Below are 6,644 nucleotides of genomic sequence, written 5' to 3'. Positions count from 1 at the left end.
TGGGCGGATCACCTGAGGTCAGGAGTTTGAGACCAGCCTGACCAACATGGAGAAACCCTGTCTCTTAAAAAAAGAAAGAAAGAAAGAAAGAAAGAAAGAAAGAAAGAAAGAAAGAAAGAAAGAAAGAAAGAAGAAAAGAAAAATAAATAAAAATTTAAAATTAAAAAAAAATATGTTGTGCCCTAGGCACCTCTCTTGCTAACCTTAGGCCCAAACCTGCACCTCTGCCTCATATGAAAGAAAAGCAGCATCCCTCCCCGACCCAATGCTGCTCACCACAGAAACCTGTGTAGTGGCCTGAGTCCTTCCTTGCACTCACCCTCAGACTCAGTCCTTCGGCAAATCCTGTCAACTCTACCTCCCAAATATATATCCACTGTGTCCCTCAATCTCACAGCCACCACATAGGTCCCTGCCACTCAAGCTCTCTCTGGAGCAAACTGCTTTCCCACCTGTCCCACACAACAACCAGGTAAGATATATTTATTTATTTTTATTTTTTTGAGATGAAGTCTCAAAATGGGGTGCAGTGGCACCATCTCAGCTCACTACAGCCTCTGCCTCCCAGGTTCCAGAAATTCTGCCTCAGCCTCCCGGGTAGCTGGGATTACAGGCATGCACCACCACAGTCGGCTAATTTTTGTATTTTTAGAAGAGATGGGTTTTCATCATGTTGGTCAGGCTGGTCTTGAACTCCTGACCTCAGGTGATCCACCCTCCTCAGCCTCCGAAAGTGCTAGGATTACAGGTATGAGCCACCATGCCCAGCTGAGACTTTTTAAATGCGAACAGAATTGTGTCTCCCATGGCTCAAAACACATCTACAGGACTTCCCAGCGCTCAGAAGATGGAGGCCTTCAAGGTCCCTGCCACCCTGCCCATACCACCTTCATCTCGAAATCCTCTCCAGCCTGCTTTCCACTGGGCTTCCGCCTCCTTTCCACTCCTGATACTTTCCAAGCTCCCTTTGCACATGCTGTTCCCTCTGCCAAAGTGGTCTTCTCCCCCACTCTATCCTACCCCTTCATGAACTCCCCTCCACACAGAGGACTTCTGGACCCTCCTGCCCAAGCAGCTTTAGGTACCTTTTGTTAAACATGTTCCTCAAGCAGCTGGGCATGGTGGCTCATGCCTGTAATCCCAGCACTTTGGGAGGCCAAGGCAGGTGAATCACTTGAGGTCAAGGGTTCGAGACCAGCCTGGCCAACATGGCAAAACCCTGTCTCTACTAAAAATACAAAAATTAGCTCGGCATGGTGGCTTATGACTGTAATCCCAGCTACTTGGGAGGCTGAAGCAGGAGAATCACTTGAACCCAGGAGGTGAGGTTGCAGTGAGCCAATAACACACCACTGCACTACAGCCTGGGTGACAGAGAGAGACTCCATCAAAAAAAAAAAAAAAAATGTCCCTCGAGTGCCTTCCCTTTTGAGCACCACACCCAGCCCATACCATGGTGTGCATTTGGGTGACTATAGGATCACCCTCACCCCACCACACACACATGACCGTGAGCTCCATTAGGACAGGGATCTGGGCTGTTTTGCTCGCTGTGGTATCCCCAGTAGTCCATACACAGAAAGAGCTGAATCAAAGCTTGTTGAATGAGCCATAGCCAAGGGAAGAAGTTCAGGCACCTGCCCTGATTATGGGCAGGGGGCCACATGCCCTGGTTTGCTTGGGAGGCCATGTTCACTTTGTCTTTCCCACCTAATCATAATGGTGCGCTGTTCACTCTCAAATGTCCCAGTTTGGACATATGATCAGCGTATTGGAAAGGAAAAGGGGTTCACCCTGAGCTTCTGCTCTTTCCCAGTTCCGCACTGGTTTCCCACTTGCCCCCAACAAGCACAAAGTTCAAAGCTTTTTCTTCTTACTCCTGAATTTTTGTTGTTGTTGTTGTTAATATTCTCCCTGCATTGCCCTCCACTTCCAGAAAAACATAAAAATTCTGTCTGCCCATTTCATGGTAGAAGTGTTCTTGAGGTTGCCATGGTGATCAGATGATGTCACTGCCCTGGAAACGGTTGCCTAGGAGATGTGTGATGTCACTTCCAGGAGATGATTCCCATGGTAACCATCTCCGTGGAATTGGGGGTTGGCCAGGAAATGGAAGAGGGCTGAAGGCGGATACGGAAAAGACAAATGTGAAGAGCGGAAGGAAAGGGGGAGGGGAAGGAATATAGGAAAAAAAACAGGAAGAGGAAGGGGACCATCCCAGAGCAGTTGAAAATAATATACAAATCACAAAATCTCAAAAATGGAAAGGTCCCCAGAGACCACTAAATGCAATAACCTCATTTTTACAGAGGCTGCTGTGAGGCCAGGACTTGCTCAAGGTCACACCACCAGTTGACAGGTGATGTTAGAACCAAGCCCAAGCCTGCATGACTCTCAGGTTTAGGTGGCGGAATAAAGGATTCCTTTCAGTCATTTCTTTTTAAAAATTCTCACCTCTAATCAATGAGTTATTCATGAACTCATTACCCTGAGTTTGTGTGCTAGGCCTGGAGAGGAACATGAGTGACATTTTCACAGTTACTTTATATCTTTTTATTGTATCTTCCCCACTTTTTTGTATCTCCACACTCTAACGCTAGAGTCTTAGCCCCCTGAAGACAAGGTCTGTGTCTGTGTAATTCACTAAGGTCTCTCCAGCCATCTGCCCAGTGTCTACCCCATAGCAGCAGCTCTTCACTGTGTCTGTTGAATGAGAAGGTAGGATTTCATGGATAGAATTTGCATAGGGCAAGAGAAGAAAGCCAGACTGGAGAGTAACGGCTTGAGCAAAGGTAAGAGAGCAGCCTGAACAAACTAGGTGCAGCTGGAGGGATTTCAACTGGTGGCACTTTGATCTACCTCGAGTTATACTGTAACTGCACTACCTCACTTTTTTTTTTCTTTTTTTTTTTTTTTAAAGACAGGGTTTCACTATGTTGGTCAGGCTGGTCTTAAACTCCCAACCTCAGGTGATCCGCCCGCCTTGGCCTCCAAAGTGCTTGGATTACAGGCGTGAGCCACCATGCCCGGCCAACTACCTCACTTTTTGAAGTGAAGGAGCTCCAAGGTTTAGGAGTAAGAACCACATTAAGGTCCAGATTGCCTGGAGATGCGGATGGAGCAGCAAAAAAGACCAATCCAGCTCAAAAGGCAAATGTAAAGAGGGTAATTGAGCAAAGTCTGGCTGGCAAGGAAGAAAGAGGTCTTGTTAGGGAAGACCTGGAATGCCAGGCTTTCAGCCCCTGTCTGAAGACAACATGGCATCATGAAAAGGATCTTGAAGCCCTGCACAAAGACATGCTCTGCCACTCCCCCAGCTATGTGACCAGAGAAAGTCTCTTTTCCTCTTTAAGCTGCTACATTGGAGTTACTAGCTTGAAGATCATTAGCTTGAACTTCAAAATGTAGGCCAGGCCTAATGGCTTATGCCTGCCATTCCAGCACTTTGGGAGGCTGAGGTGGGAGGATCACTTGAGGTCAAGAGTTTGACCAACATGTTTCACCTGGCCAACATGGTGAAACCCTGTCTCTACTAAAAATACAAAAATTACCCGGGTGTGGTGGTGTGCACCTGTAGTCCCAGCTACTGAGAAGGCTGAGGCAGGAGAATGGCTTTAACCCAGAAGGTGGAGGTTGCAGTGAGCCGAGAGTGTGAAACTGCACTCCAGCCTGGGCAACAGAGTGGAACTCTGTCTCAAAAATAATAATAACAAAAATGTATATAAAGCTTCACTTAGCAGGGTGACTAGCCCACAATGACAGTGAGCAACTGTTATTTCTGTAAGGTGTGACCATGCCGTGAAGGGCATGGCGAGCACCGTGAACTGCACATACACCTCTGGAGGGTCTTCCAGAATTAGAAAACCTGAAATGGCTGTAAGTTCACTGAAAGAGGAAGAAATGATCAACCCCTGGGGCGCCTACTTAACTCTCAGACATTCTCTATTGTTTCTTATTCCAGCCTCAATTGACAAGGTCTTTGGACTTTGTAACCAAGCTTAACCAACCTCATGACTCCACACCCTACGTGCCCCTCCCAGCTTGCAAAACTAAAACCCCCTCCCAACTTGCAAAAAACCGCCAACTGTAACTTCTGTAACTTTCCACTGCCCACCCCAAACCTATAAAAACAACTCCTGGCCGGGCACGGTGGCTCACGCCTGTAATCCCAGCACTTTGGGATGCCGAGATGGGCAGATCACCTGAGGCCGAGAGTCTGAGACCAGTGTGACCAAAATGGAGAAACCCCGTCTCTACTAAAAGTACAAAAATTAGCCAGGCACGGTGGTGCGTGCCTGTAATCCCAGCTACTCAGGAGGCTGAGGCAGGAGGATCACTTGAACCCGGGAGGCAGAGGTTGCGGTGAGCTGAAATCGCGCCATTGCACTCCAGCCTGGGCAACAAGAGTGAAACTCCGTCTCAAAAAAAAAAAAAAAAAAAAAACTCCTATCCCACCACCCTCCGCTAATGCCCTTTTCAGCTTCAGCCCACCTGCACCCAGATGAATAAACAGCAACGTTGCTCACAAAAAGCCTGTTTGGGGGTCTCTTCATTCAGAACGCCCATTTTAACAATTTCCCCTCCCCTTCCTGGTACAGAATGGCACAGGAGTAGAACTTTGGGAAATGAACATGACAATAGATTCCTTCAGGTTTGTTTGTTGAGATGGAGTCTCACTCTGTCATCAAGGGGGGAGTGCAGTGGCGTGATTTCAGTTTACTGCAACCTCCGCCTCCCAGGTTCAAGTGATTCTCCTGGCCGGGTGCTGTGGCTCACGCCTGTAATCCCAGCTCTTAGGGAGGCAGAGGCAGGAGGATAGCTTGAGCCCAGGAGTTCGAGACCTGCCTGGGCAATATAGCAAGACCCCCGTTCTCCACAAAAAAAAAAAAAAAAGGAAAAAACAAACAACAAAAAAAAAAACAAGTGATTCCCCTGGCTCAACCTCCAAGTAGCTGGGATTACAGACACACACCACCATGCCCGACTAATTTTCTATTTTTGCTAGAGACCGGTTTTCACCACATTGGCCAGGATAGTCTCGATCTCCTGACCTCATGATCCTCCCACCTCTGCCTCCCAAAAAATGCTGGAATTACAAGTGTGAGCCACTGCACCCAGCCTATTTGCTTGTTTTGAGACAGGGTCTCCCTCTGTCACCCAGGCTGGAGTACCGTGGTACAATCAGGGCTCACTGCAGCCTCAATCTCCCAGGGCCAAGCAATCCTCCCGCCTCAGCTTCCCAAATAACTGGGACTACAGACACATAACACGGCCAGCTAATTTTTTGTACTTTTAGTAGAGATGGAGTTTTACTATGTTGCCCAGGCTGGTCTCAAACTCCTGGACTCAAGCAATCCTCCCACCTCAGCTTTCCAAGGTGCTAGGATTACAGGTGTGAACCACCGAGCCAGGACTGTTGTTTCTAGAACTCCCTTTTTTTTTTTTTTTTTTTTCTATTAAGATGCGGTTTCACCATGATGGCCAGGCTTGAACTCCTGACCTCAGGTGATCCACCCACCTTGGCCTCCCAAAGTGCTAGGATTACAGGCGTGAGCCACCGTGCCCGGCCTCTAGGACTCCTTTTGAGGAAAGAAACCCCTTTCCTGTCTCTCGTCTCACAGAAGGAGGAAGTAAAAGTTGAGGCACAGCAGGAATGAGGTCAGTGGCCTGGAGATTAAAGATTAAAACCCCCCACACACCCTTAAGATCTCAGGCAATCTTAAGGGTGGGGGCAATCTGGAGAAACGCCGTCTATTGTTCCCATTCAATCTTGCTCAAATCCTCAAGCTTACTTCATCATGACCCCCTCACATGTATTTTCTAAAACTGTAAACCCAAGACCCTTTCTCATATGTAATATCTAGAGTTGTAAGCCTATATAAAGGCAGAGGTTTCCTTTGTCAGATGAGCTTGGCTGTTAGGCAACTATGCCACCTTGCTCCCGGCCAAATAAATCACTCCTTCTTTCCCAGTTCGGTTGTTTGAGAGTTCTGTTTATCTTGGCTACTCAGGATAAGCATGGAAGTAAAATTGATGTTATCTGACAAGATGTAATTATGTTAATATACCATGAATTCTAAGCCGGGTAAGGAGGGGAGGATGAAGAGTGGCAAAGGTAATAGTGTTAAGGAACTGGAGTTTAAGATGAAGTCAAAGTTTTTTGTTTGTTTCAAGTGGGAAGAGTAAGAGGCATAAGTTGCAAAGATAGAAATTGTAAATCATAGCAGAGATTGCATGGATCTAAATTTCTGGAGATGGTGCAGTAATTAGCAATGATAAACACTAAAGTATAAGAGCACTAGGCTATGAGGTATGGAAGAATAAAATTGTATGATTGATGAAGAGCTCAAGGAGTCAGAAGTCCCAAGAGGTATATAAATGGCACATACGTGAAGCAGACCTTATATGTCTCATTTTGTATTTTCTGTCTGTTTTGCCTCACAGGGAAAAAATGAAATTACTATTTCTTTATTTATTTGAATCCACTATGATAAATAGCAAAAATGACTACAAATTCTTTCATTTATCAAGAAGTGGAGTCTATTTCTGTATCTTTTAAATTGGTATGGATTATATGAATTGCTGTGGCCAATGGGAAATTAGTAAACATTGGAAGCAGAGACTTGGAAAGCACCTGAGCATTT

This window comes from Aotus nancymaae, unplaced genomic scaffold (assembly GCF_030222135.1).
Source record: "Aotus nancymaae isolate 86718 unplaced genomic scaffold, 86718_ANA_hifiasm-v0.15.2.pri h1tg000076l, whole genome shotgun sequence".
Taxonomy (NCBI): domain Eukaryota; kingdom Metazoa; phylum Chordata; class Mammalia; order Primates; family Aotidae; genus Aotus; species Aotus nancymaae.
The sequence above is the reverse complement of the archived record's forward strand: the minus strand, read 5'-3'. Positions refer to the sequence as shown.